Raw genomic sequence first — 14,460 nt, 5'->3', positions numbered from 1 at the left:
TTCCCCTTTGCATTTACACTCCGCCTGTGAGGAGGTGCTGTGCAAGGCACACCGCCTTCCATCAGAACATCAGCGTTGAGCTCCCAGAGGTCTGCTCTGTGGTGCTGTGACTTGAGAGAGTTGCTGTCCACCTAAATGGTCGGACAGAGGCTCTTGGAAAAAATAGTGTTCAAAATGTTAAGCCTTTTATTGAGCTCAGTGCATTCCTTTTATTTGATAATGTTTATCTTAGTATTTTTTAAATGTGAAGATCACTATATCTCACAAAGATACAAAGGAAGGCTACAGTTATACTAAACTCCAGCTAGCCTAAGGAAGATGATCTTTTAATGCCTTAATCAAACACTGATTTAAAGGAGAAACATTTAATATACAAAAATCTACATATGTCCCTTTTGTAAAAAAACAAACAAACAAACACACACACACACAAATATATATATATATATCCCATAATCTGCGTAGAACTTTGAAGTTAGTGCTGAAATTTGAGAAATGGCTTGAGATTATTGATTCATTCTTCCTTGACAGGTGAAATCATGAAGCAGCACTAACCACAGCAATTATGGCATTAAAATGTCAAGAAATTAGAGGTCAGAATAACAGATAATTTTCTTCTCTATGTCAGATTTAAAATTGACATTCTTTGACAGTTTAGGATCTCTGGCTGAGAAAAATATGACAGCTTAACTTATTTTATACTTGTACAGCAGTAATTGATAATAAACTTTATCATGACAGCCTCTGGGCAGAAACATGACAGAACCGTTCTGGTACAAAGCTCTTCGTAATATGTAAACACTAGATCTGTTGGATATTAGATATTATTTAAATTGTCTTAAGTCTTAGCTTTTATCATAATCTTCTAGACACTTTTTTTCATAGATGAGCTCATCTGACTATTTGAGCAGTATTTTTTAAACATGATACTGAATATCTTTCTTATCCATTCTTACATATTAATAAAAATTTTGTGATATGCTTTATATTTCTACTTACCAAATGATGGCCAAGAACTTCATCCTATGAGCTGCTTGGGGAATAAGCTATTCTGGTTTGTTAAGTGTCTGGTCCCATGGTTTTCTAACTCCTTGCAACTCAAATATGGTCCATAGACCAACAGTATCAGCATCACCTGGGAACTTGTTAGAACTTCAGACTCTACTCTCAGGCCTCCCTGACCTAGTAAATCAGCATATGCATTTAAGGAAATCCTTGGGTGACTTGTTTGAGACATTACAGTGTAAGAAGCACTGCTCTACTAAAGGTGTGTTAGAATCATCTGGAAAGCCTTTTTCTTTTTTTTTTTTTTTTTTCCTACAAAAGTAGAGAGAATGATACAATGAATCCTCTGGGTGTTCTTATCACCCAGTTTCAAACATTTTAACTCTTATTTCACCTATATCCTCATCGCCGCCCCCTTTACTATTTTCAAATACACATGCCATATCCATCTAGCCCCATCCACTCTCCATCCCCCCCTCCATCTAGAGTGTATCTCAGAATACCCAGGGAGAGGGTTCAAACAGGTTTATTTTGAAAAAAATTCTCTAGGAATTTTAAAACAACAGAACACTTACTTAGCTTTAGAGATGATATTCTTCTTCTAAAATAATTTTTTTTAATGTAGGGGACTTTTAATGTGCATTTCCATTTTACTAATTTAAACTGTAAGGTTTTCTTTCTATTTCGTTTATGCTTTTGAATTTGTTAAAACTTTCAACTCAGTAAAACTTCCAGTAATTATAGGGAAAATTTTAAGGTAGCTTTAAGAAATCTTTATCAGTCATTTTTTTGGATCATATGTTCTAATCACTTTCCAGAAAACATAAATTTTATCAATTTCTGAGAGTTCCAAAGGCACTAGGAGATTATGCCATAGTTAATAGTTGGTTAGTAGAGATTATTAAATGCCACAACAATTATTTACTGTACTCTTATGATGAGTGAAAAATATTTTATTCTAAAATTGTTTTTAAAAATTACCACTCTTACCGTCATGGATATAATTACTTAGCCTGTCTGCCTCAGAGTATGATTCTGTGGTACCTAGCAATCAATAAAAGATGGTGGAAAGATGGAAATCAGATAATAGGTTATAGCACAGCTCCAACATTATTATTTGAATGACATAAATAAGTCACCTTAAGGTACCTTTGTTTAACCACCTAAAATATGATAACAGAAATGATATCTACCTCATAGGACTGTATTTGAGGACCATATGAGAAAAGATATGTAAAAATACTTTGTAAAATATAAAGCACTACCATGGACATTGATTATTACTACCCCGAAACATAATTAAATGAAGTATCTTGGAAGAACTTTTGTTTTAATAATTTATTTCTCTATATCGTCATATCTATAGTCGACACTGCCAAGCTGAAAAATGATTTAAATGACTTCTCTTTGACAGTGAAAGGTATACACATAAGCCTACCATAAAAGGCTGTTTTGCTGGCAAATTGTCAGAACATATGGGCAATGCAACATTTATTTATTTATACATATATACTCATTTATCTATTTATGCTGGGAATATCAAAATATTAAATACATTTTAATGTTAACAGTAGTCATAAAAATGTGGTATTTTTAGTCTGATTTTCTGTTACTAATATTTCTTAACCTTAGGCTATATTTTCTTCGTTTATCTCTTTCTTTGATCTGACAGGGATAACAAAGTAGTCCTTTGGATCTGCTATGGTGAAAATATGCCCATAGGAAGTAGACTAGATCACTTCAGTTTTCACTTTATTTTCTTGCTGAAACATTCCTTGCTACTACAGAGAACTGACATGATAGGGCTGTCAAGAATCAACAAGACAGATGTGTCTTTAACCAAAACATCTGCAATGCTGGCTTTCCTAGAAGATAAACTCATAAAATTCACAAGGAAAAAAATTAACCCACTTTTCATCTTGATGATGTAAATGAAGGTATTTATAGTGACAACATTGATGGCCTCTACAATCACTGCTTATTCTTTCTGTGAATTTGTTACCCCTCTTTCCATCCCCCATTTCTGACTTCTTTCTTTGATCTGACAACGGATAACAACACCCCCTCCTGCATCGCTTGAGTGGGTTGTGGCACAATATTGTCTATTTACCGGTGCCATGATGCCTAATTGTCTTCAGATGAGGGAAGTTCAGGGTTCTTCTCCTAGGCAATTATTCTGAGACGTGATGGCAACAAATGATCAACAAAAGGGCTGATAAAGATTTCTTAAACCATATTAATTTTCCCCCCTATAATTATTAGAAATTTTGCTGATTCTTAAACCATCTTAATTTTCCCCCCTATAATTACTAGAAATTTTGCTGAGCTAAAAATGTTAACAAATTCCAAAGCCAAATTAAAATAGAAAGAAAAACCCTACATTTTAAATTATCGGAGTGAAAATACACATTAGGTATTATTTACATTTAAAGAGTCATTTTGGAAACAACAAGAATATTATGATCCCTGAAACTAGTAAGAGTATAAGTTCAAATATATCTGTTAATGTGCTTCTCATCCACAGCAATAAGGCATGCACTGAGATGATTCAATGAATAAAGTTTCTATATAGAAATTAGTATCAAGGAAATTAATGACACATTTAATTTTGATAAGTGAATGAATCTTTAATTTAGGTTTATCTTTTCTCCTAATTACTGCAATCCTTAGCTAGTCCATGGTCATCAATCATCCATAGAGAAGCATAAATAATTCAGTTAGTCAAAGAGGGATGTGTGTCATTTATGTGAGATATGCTTTTTCCCCTCGTTTTGTTATTTTTATTGTGTGGTACTGAGAATGCTAATTATTGATTTTCAGAAATTAACAGCAAATGCTTTTACAAGCGTCTAAAGTCATATTTTACACAAGGAAGAAGGGTGAAAATTGCAGCCTGCTGTTTGTAATAGAAATAGCTGGAAGGGCTTTCCTTATCTTCTATTAACATAGATTTCAGTTATATTACACAGTTGTTACCTTAGCATAAATTAACAATTATTCAAAACATATTGCATGCTTCAGTTTGTTGAAGTGGATATTATTCAAGCTAAGTACATACACATTTCAGTTAGATGTTTAAGACTCATTTTTAAGTGTTTTAAACATATTGATAATGAGCCTATTTAAAGCCATTTGATCTCAGTATAGTATATCTAAATTACTGTTTCCCATTTATGTCAAAATCCAAGAAGAGCATTTTGTTCTGCCAAATACATGCAATACTATTTTTAATTTGAATTTAGTTTAATAAAAATGTATGATTTCATTTTGTAATGTTTATACCAGCACCTGGTGAACCTTTGTCTTGATATCTTCCTGCATACCAACTAAATCTATTTCAGCTTTATTATTTTCTTTCCATAATCAGACACTCCAAGTGAACTTATTTCATGTAGTGAAGAAAGGTCACCACCTGTACTACTGCTTCTCTCCCTCCCTCTCCCTCCACCACCACCCTCTCCTCAACCTCCTTCCCTCCTCCATTTCCTGAATCAGCCAGCATAGAGTTTGCTTTATATAAATTTATTCATCGAGGGAGAATTTGGCAGGGATATTGTACTGTTTCCTCTCACATATCATTAAGCATTTCTGGGCTGAGTCTTCTACTATGTACTATTGAATGATCGACCCAAAAGTGGGCAAAGAACCAAAAACCTGGAAACATCCTTAAGATATCATCTGCTAAAACCCTTGCTTCCAGGTAGGTCAGTCTCTAAATCATCCAGAACAGAGTGTTTTAGTTTCTTTTTTCTTTTTTTGAGGATTAACAAGTATAGACTTTAAAAAAGACTCCATGGCCTCCCCCAAGAAGCTTATGACAGTGTTTATCCCCCAGATATTCTAAATCCTCTACGAAAATGTCTCTTGCTTGGATGTAATCACCTTTTGGTCAGTCCTACCTGGAAATGAAGGAAAAACTAACCAGCATTTTTCTTATATATTATACCTAATACCAATCCTAGTTGTATCAGTCAGGATCTCAGCACATTACCTTTTCAAAGGGATAATGAAGACCCCAAAAAAGATATCCAAATGGTCAAGAAGAACAGGGAAAGATTCTCAACATCACTAATCATTAGGGAAATGCAAATCAAAACCCCAGTGAGGGCTTCCCTGGTGGCGCAGTGGTTGAGAGTCCGCCTGCCGATGCAGGGGACACGGGTTCGTGCCCCGGTCTGGAAAGATCCCACATGTCGCGGAGCGGCTGGGCCCGTGGGCCATGGCCGCTGGGCCTGCGCGTCTGGAGCCTGTGCTCTGCAATGGGAGAGGCCACAACAGTGAGAGGCCCGCGAACCGCAAAAAAAAAAAAAAAAAAAACCCAGTGAGGTACCACCTCACACCCATTAGGTTGGATACTGTCAAACAAACAAACAGACAATAGCAAGTGTTGGCAAGGATGTGGAGAAATTGGAACCCTTGTACACTACTGTAAGAATGTAAAATGGTGCAGCCTCTCTGGAAAACAGTATGGAGGTTCCTCAAAAAATTAAAAAGAGACCTATCAAACGATCTAGCAATTTCACTCCTGGTTGTATATGCAGAAGAATTGAAAGCAAGATTTCAAAGAAATATTTGTACACCCATGTTCACAGCAGCATTATTCACAATAGCCAAAGGGTAGAAGCAACCCAAGGTCCATCAGCAGATGAATGGATAAAAAAAATATGGCATAAATAGATAGTGGAATATTATTTCACCTTAAAAAGGAAGGAAATTCTGTCACATGCTGTAACAGGGATGAACCTTGAGGATGTTACGCTAAGTGAAATAAGCCTGTCACAACAAGATAAATTACTATATGATTCCAGGTACCTAGAATAGTCAAAATCATAGAGACAAAGTAGAAGGGTGATTTCTGGGGGCTGGGGGAATGTGAAATGAGCAGTTGTCTAATGGGTGCAGAGTTTCAGTTATTCAAGATAAAGGGAGTTCTAGAGATTGGTTGCACAATAATATGAATGTATTTAACACTACTGAACTGTACACTTAAAAATGGTTAAGATGGTAAATTTTACGTTGTAAAATTTTATGTGATAAATATTACCAAAATTTTAACAAATTTTAAAAGGATAATGAAGAGTTTAATAATAGTCCTATTTACAAAAATATGGGGCAGGATAAAGTGGATGACCAAGGGAAGGTGAAGCCTCCAGGGGTTAACATCTGGGTACCGCACCGAGGCCTGAGGGTATAAGGGCAGGGGGCTATTGCCAGAGCCTGGCAGGAGAAGTAGCCCTAGGTGGGTGGTCGCCCATCAGGATCTGTGGCGTTGGGTAGAGAAATGCAACCCAGCCACTGCCAAACTATGACTTGGCAATGAGGGAACATACAATAAATACTTCGCCTTCCTATCTTTTGTCCTGACTTCTCAGTGGCTAAACCCAGTGGGAAGCCAGAGAGCAAGGGAGTACCAGTGATGCAGTCCCTGGAGACCATCTACCAGGGGCAAGGATGCTGATCCAGCTCACTTCTCTGTTCCCCTGAGTTCGTCACCACTCTAGGAGGAGCAGACTTATTTAAGGCATCCAAGGGAGGAAAACCACTACCTGCTACGTTAAAATACATGTACTTTTTCTACCTGACTTATTTTTAAGTAGAAAAATTGAGTGAGCTTGTCACCACTGGCACTGACCTAATATTTTTTTTTTAATGTTCTGGACAGAGCTTTTTCTATCTAGAGGATATGGTGCTTGTTTTTTCACATTCATTTGTTAAGTCAATTATGTAATATCCTTATAATTCATCATTCCAAGAAGGAGGAAATAGGAATCAGCAGGAGGATGTCTCCTCTCTCTCTCTCTCTTTTTTTTTTTTTTTAGTTTTATACCAAAAGAATAAAACCAAGCACTGAGGCAGATAAATGAACAAACTAGAAACCCCCTTCCTCAAATATCATCTAACATAGTCTGATAGTTAAAGCAAATGTGGTTCTTTTTCACTTGAGTCACCAAATATTTGTTTAAATATTCTCATAATTTTGCTAGTATAGGCTTAGCCTTAATGCAGTCGATTGTTAAAACAAAGGAAACATCTTGGTTCTTTTATTTTGTAGTTTCTATGAAAAACTAGAAGCAGTTGAATATAAAATAGCATTTTAATTTTTTATATAGTTAAATGTTTATAAGGCAAGAAATAATAAAGTTCAGGTAGCATTTGCTTGATTTATTTTGCTCCTGCTTTTCCAGCATTAAAAAGTAATGCTTTATATGATCTTGTTTTATTACAATAATAAACCAGAAGCAAAAGCTTATCACTTAAAATACATTCTGCCATTAAGCAATCTTTCTTTTTATTATTTCAGACTTCTCAAGATTCCATATTTTTTCCTATTTGATATAGAATTGGTAGAATTGAAGGTAGAACAGAAGTGATAAAAATCACATATATATATATATATATTTTTTTTTTTTTTTTTTTTTTTTTTTTTGTGGTACGCGGGCCTCTCACTGTTGTGGCCTCTCCCGTTGCGGAGCACAGGCTCCGGATGCGCAGGCTCAGCAGCCATGGCTCACGGGCCCAGCCGCTCCGCGGCATATGGGATCCTCCCAGACCGGGGCACGAACCCGTATCCCCTGCATCGGCAGGCGGACTCTCAACCACTGCGCCACCAGGGAGGCCCAAAATCACATATATTTTTAACTGTATGTCAAAGTTGTATTCTCTGGTCAAACAAAAAAAAAAGAATATCCACTCTCAAGCATTAAAGTAAAATCATTCTAAGTAAGAGCTGTACACTGAGATACACACAGTACTAAAGAAATTTTTTGAAAATCTTTCTGTGTGTTCCCAAGCTTTTACTATTTTTTTCTTCAATTTTCTGAAACTTGTCGATAATTGACTGGTAATTTGGACATAGTCTGATATTTTGCATTGTGGATAGCATAGCCTATAGTACTTTATAAAATGCTGATTTTTTGGAAAACTGTTTAAAAGATTGTACAGACCAAGAGAATTGGATGAAATAGGTCATTTGACAGCCTACCTTATTAGCTTCCTCACACTGTCTCTCTCATGGCACTTAGACCTGATGGCATTTCATCTGAAAAGCAATACTAAATTACATTTGCAAAAAAAGACTAGAAGTTGTAAAGATTCTATGGGAGAAAAATGTATCTGGGCTAAATTCACCTGCATTGAGGAAAAGAGGACCTTAATCAAGTTTTTAGCTGGTGCATACCAGGGAAGATGTAAATAGATAACTAGTCTAACTCAAAGGGAAGGAGAAAGCACACTTGTTCACCTAATTTCTGTCTTTTAGAATATTTTGAATTTATCATTAATTTGAACATCGTTCCAAACTATGACTTAGCTGTCACCACATTTACTTTTACCTTGGCTGTGAAGTCTTTTGTATTAATAGGCATACATATAACACACATACACCACAGCATGTTCACTTCCTTTTCTGAGAATTTAATCCCAAACTTGTATCTTTGTTCATAAAGGAGGTAGAACTTTCTTGGGAGGGAAGGTAAGACGGGGGGAAAAAAAAAAGCAATTAAGCAAGAGGTGCAGCAGGTCAAAGGAATAAGGCGTATGTCATAGCCATTGCGAACACATATGGCCCGTTTGTGCAAATTTAAAAAGCCACCCTCTTTAGAAGGATAATTACAAAAGGTGCTCCTTCCTCTGGCAATTAGGGTTGATTCTATCACTCATTTGTCCCCCAACTGGGCACCTTTGTACGTGGCATCAATGACACAGCCATACACAGTGCCCCTGACCTGTGGGGAAGATGAAAAACTAGAGAGAGCTCCTTGAGAATAAGTGAGAAAAAGGAGAATTGAATGAAGGCGTGGGTAATTTTGTAACTTGGCAGGTGGGTCCTGGAGGATTTTTCAAAGCGAACCTAACAAGGCTAAGGAAGGGGACACTCAGAAGGTAGGGAAGGGACAAGAGGGAAACTGTCCCTAATGGGAACTTTCCCTAGTAGGAGCTTTATATTACATATAAGCAGGTGAAACTGAGTTGTGTGTCATATATGTGTATGAAATCTGAAAATCACATGTACTGTTCAAATGTGCTTATATTGTTCTCCTAAGCATAATTCAGTTCACATTTTCTTCACTTCTCTGCCTTCCCCTGCAGAATTCTGTGTTTTGGAACTTCCTCCAAGGTGTTAAAAAAAAGTCTTTTTTTCCCTCGAATTTTATAACCTACCTATTTCTTTTCCTTTTTTTTTAATTGAAGTATAGTTGATTTATAATGTATTAGTTTCAGGTATATAGCAAAGTGATCCAGTTATATATACATGTATATATTTTTTCAGATTCTTTTCCATTATAGGTTATTATAAGATACTGAATATAGTTCCCTGTGCTATACAGTAGGGCCTGTTGTTTGTCTCTTTTATATGTAGTCGTGTGTATCTGTTCATCCCAAACTCCTAATTTATCCCTCCCTCCCTTCACCTACCTATTTCTTGACAGATTTTAGCTGGGAAGAAAAATAAATGCTAAATACATGATGACGGCTTTAATTAAATATTCACAGAATAATTTTTATAAGAATAAGCAAGAATCGATACAACAATTAAAATTTAAATCTCTTGACTAACTTTCTCTCTGAAAACTTCCTGGTGAAGAAGTAAAGTGGTATTCTTTATATAATTATCAGACACAAATAAGTTTGACATGTAAGAGTTTCAGCATATCAGTGCCCTAAAAGTCCACATAGTCTAAATCATTGCTCTGTTTACAATCTGACCTTTGCATTCTGCGTTCACAAATGCTTACAAATACTCAAAATCAGCACAACCACTTTGGAGAACAATTTAGCAGTAAAACTAAACATTCCTACCCTATGACTCAGCAACCCCATACCTAGGTATACACCCAGCAGAAATAACTACTCACCTCCCTCAAAAGACATGTACAAGTATTTTCTAAGCAATTTTATCCATAATAACCTGGAACTGTTAACAACCCAAATGTCCGTCAACAGGAGAATTGATGTATTGTGGAAGATTAATACAATGGAATACTAAATAGCAAAAAAAAAAAAAAAACTATTGACACACAACAACAAGGAAGTATGTCACAGACTTTATGTTAATCCCCCCAAAAAAGGGTAGACACAAAAATATATATTTTACGATTCCATTCATCAGAAGTTCAAGAACAGAAAAAATAGTCAGTGATGATAAACATCAAAATAGTGATCAGCTTGGCAGATGATGAGGCGTAGGAATAACTGGCTGGGAGGGGAAAGAGGGAATCTATACACTCCCAGGTAGCTGCTACCCAGGTCAAGATATGGAGCCTGCCCATTTCATTCCAAAGCCCTCTGTCCTGATCTGGGTGGTGGTTATAAGGGGGAGGAAATACACACACACACACACACACTCACATTCATCAACCTGTACACCTAAGAGTAGTGTACTTTATGAACTTGTCTTCCTTGAACCTCAAAAAAATATAAATAGATAGATAGCAAGTTCAGCAATCGCAAAGGGCCAGTGTTATTATTTACGTATAAGCAGATCCTTATTTTCATGTTTTCCCACCAGAGTTGTCCACCAATGAATACATAGCCTTTCCTTTTGTAAATCAGCAAAGGTTTTGTCAGTCACATGTTTTAAAATCTAGTGTTTAAAGCCTATTACTTATGTTAGATTTGTATGAAATATGTAAGACTTATAATATTGGTGACTATTATACGTAAAAAGTTACTGTAACTTGTTGATTCTAAGATGTACATCATTGTTGTATCTCAAAATCCAAATCACAGTGTGTCTTACCTTCAACGGTGCATCCTCGTTTAATTGGCATCATTTTGTACTTCTTCATCATATATAAAATAATGATGCTTCAATAATGGGTAACATCTTAGATTCAATGAAGCGAGTTAGGTTTACAGACTTATTTCCCAAGGTTTACAACTCATGAGCTCCCACATACAATGTCAGTTCATCCTTTCTTCCCTGGAAAGTGCAATAGATGCATAAAGCAATAGATTTCTTGTAACTCAAACTAAAGTTTTGGTATTAGATTTTAAAAGGATTCACAAATGCTGATGTCTATAGAGGTCAGACAGGGAATAAACTAGTGAAGCTGGCCAGATGGCAGTGCATGCATGGGTCACATGAGTGGTGGGTGTTAAAAAAGAGTCTGTGCCCCTGACGAGTGTTGCCATGAAGGAATGCTAATGAGGTAATGTCAGATCTTCTGATTTTTTCTGAGAGAAGCCAGAAAATCCAAATTACTGTATGAAATTTCCCGACCTATAAATGTTGGCTCAAATAGAAACCATGTCTGTGAGCTGCATCTAGCCCATAGGATGCCATTGTGTGACGTCTGGCTGAATGTAAGCCCCTATGGCATCCTGGCTAGAATGTAACCTCTACGAGAGCGGGAATCTCTATCTGTTTTGTTTGATGAGTATCAGAGATCTGTAGAAGGGTACCAGGTACTAGTAGGTACTCAATAAATATATGTTTTATGAATAACATTAAGTCTCTCTGACCCATGCAGAACAATATAGAGAGAAATAGAAATACGTAGAATTTACTAAAATACCATTTCTGATAATATAGAAAGAATCCACCTTATAATTAACTGTAAGTAGTTGTTTGGGTTTTTTTACTTGATATATTTGGAAAAATTCCACTATATGACAAAAAATTCCACATAGCAAAAACTCATTTTATGGTGTTATCCTGCTAATTTCTACTTAACCTTCAAACCTTAGCTCATGTTCTTTTTCTGGAAGTCCCTTTCCTAGCAGCCCTGCTCTTCCTCCCCCATTCTCCACCTGAGTTTCAGTCCATTACTCCTCCGGGCTCCCTGGCCCTCTGGGCTGGCCTCCCCCATGGTCCTACCTACCATGTGCCCTGATGTCCTCATCTCATGTCCTTATGGGCTGAAAACTTCTGGAGGGCAGTCTGCTGTCTGATTTTATATCCCTTGGTGTGAAGTAAATATTCAACAAGTGTTCGTTAACTGAATTGTTTTTGTGGTATTGAATTGTAAGAGTAAAGAACTCTGAAGTTTTCTCTGCTACCGTGCTTGTCTCTTTTCAGGCTACCTTTCAGTTTTGCCCAAATGCCCTACCATTTCCCCACTTCTGTATTCAAACATTTTTTGACTCTGTAGGACAAAATCACAGCCCTGACCTGCAGAGATTCACAGTCTGAGCAAACAGACACACGTAAGGAATCATGTGTTGAATTCCATGATAAAGGGGAAAATATGCTGTGAGAATATGGAGGACATTGATTAGATTTAGGAAGGATTTCTGGGAAGGATTTAGAACCCTGCCCAAGGTTAGCATGAAGGGAGGCATTTTCTCCTCCATCATAACAGCTACTCAGTTGCTGTGCGTCATAGGTTGCAGAATGGGTTGTGTACATCTCCGGGCACGCGCCCATACAAAGTACCTTCTTTTTTTTTTTTTAATTTCTAAAAGGATTTAATATGTTTAAAGAAATGAAATAGGCAATCAAAAATATGAGCTGGTAACAGAGATGGAGCCATAAAAATTTATCCGTTTTTTTTTTCCTTTTCTGCTCTACAATAGTTTTATTTGTATCTCTGTTCAAAGCCCAGCCTCACCATGGAAAACAATATTTTTCTCCTTGTCAGCATCACTTTTTAAAAAAATCAAAGTCTTCAAACATATTCAAAAGTAGAGATAATAATATAACCAATAATAATATAACAAATATCCATTTGCCCAATAACAATAGTCAGCAGTAGTACCTCCCTTCTTGATGAAAAAGAAGACATTGATGACTTCCTAAAAGTGGGGGAGCACAGAAAGCATATGACAGGGGAAGCCAGTCAGGAAAGTCAGTAGGTGCTCACTTCCCATTCAAACATTTTAATAGACTTAAGGGAGACAGCATGCTTTTCCAGGATCGGAAAGACCTGTGCAATTTAAAATCAGAGGGCGAGGAATTATTAGAAAGCAGGACTACACAATAGCTAAAAGATAAATACTGGAATAAGAACCTTTAGGTAGATCACAGGAAGAGGGATTCAGTTTAGCCTTAAAATAAATAAATGTTGAATGTTGGGAATCGATTGTCTTAATGCAAGGGTGAGATTGAGCACAACTTGAAATTTACCCTGATGCCATTTGAGAGCCATTTAAGATATGTATGTGTGTGTGTATTGGGCCTCAGTCCAAAAGGATCAGAGGCAGGACCTACTGAAGAGAACCGTACAGAAGATTTCTGGAAATTAAATCTGTTTCAGAACACTTTTTAATGTAATTTTGATATTTCCCTTCCAGAAAAAAAAGTCAAGCAAATTATGTTTGTTGATTCATTCTTTCTGTGAACATTTAAAGGCTACCCACTAAATGCAAGGCGCTGATCTAGAGATTTAAATGTGTTTGATTTTACTTCTGTCTCCCTACCCCCAACCTGGTCCTCTATCTGGAGGAGGAAAAACACAAGCAATGGTGTCTATTGCTAGAGAGATTTAGTTCATGATACATTAAGCTAGGTATTGGACATTTTCTAACTAGGGCAGCTTTAACAATACAGTGAGTACTTTTTTTGATTTTCAAATAATTCTCAAGAGTTTATTGTTCAGAATGTGAACCTAACCAGAAATGGTCTCTCCCCCCTTTCTAATCATAAATCTTGCATTGGGGAGTTAAAGTATGATGGTATCTGTGTGAGTACAATTTAGTGAAATAGTCACACTTTGCATATGAGTGGACACATGCAAATAAATGTGTACATTAAAACTAGACAGCACGTAAAGAGATTTAATAACTCATCCTGTTGCCTCTGCAAGTAAAAGAACCAAAACTCCATTTATGCAATTGCTAAAATATGGCAGATAATGATGCATTCATGTTTAATATTGCTAATAAATTTGAAAGTTCACATTTTTATTGATAAACGTTTTCTTGAAATGCAGTCTAGGAGGACGGATTATTAAATTTAAAGACTTTATAAATGAGAATTGTAGATAGTGACGGGATTAGTAGCAGTGCTGTGTCGAGAGCCACCTACCACCTTACCTGACTCCCAAGCACTCAGCAATGACTTTCGAATTTTACTTTTATGTGCAACCACAGTGCACACAATTTTAGGGGAAAAATTAGCATGGTAACAGAGTAATAATCATAGTCAATATTGTGCTTCTCCTTGTTGACTTAAATTACATACTTACAATATTTCAGAAAAATATTTCTGTTAGTCTAGCTTAATATATTGAAATTTTTCCCTGTAGAATTTATGTATAGAAGAAATACTTAAATCTCTTATAAGAGTATCTCTAACATACACACAAAAAAGGCATATTTTACACTCCAGACAGTCTGAGATCTAGAATTATTTTTATCTATTGGAAATCACAAAATCTCATTAATATTTCCATCTGCATAGGTTTTAATGACATATTGCGTAGGTCAGGATGCCCCAAGAATTATTTCCTCTTTGGGTTAGTTCTTTCTAAATTTTCAGGAAATTTTTGAGAGAAATGAATTCATACCTTATAA

The 14,460-nt window shown here is 36.2% G+C and overlaps 1 protein-coding gene across 3 annotated transcripts in view; it reads left to right on the top strand.

The window, feature by feature from the left end:
- The window catches only part of NBEA (neurobeachin), a gene marked incomplete at both ends in the record, with an annotated part of 605,261 nt that overhangs the window by 569,133 nt on the left and 21,668 nt on the right, over positions 1-14,460 (top strand). The window lies entirely within an intron of this gene.

This window comes from Hyperoodon ampullatus (assembly GCF_949752795.1).
Source record: "Hyperoodon ampullatus genome assembly, chromosome: 16".
Classification (NCBI taxonomy): domain Eukaryota; kingdom Metazoa; phylum Chordata; class Mammalia; order Artiodactyla; family Ziphiidae; genus Hyperoodon; species Hyperoodon ampullatus.
Note: the sequence above shows the minus strand (reverse complement) of the source record. Positions and strands in the feature narration are given on the sequence as shown.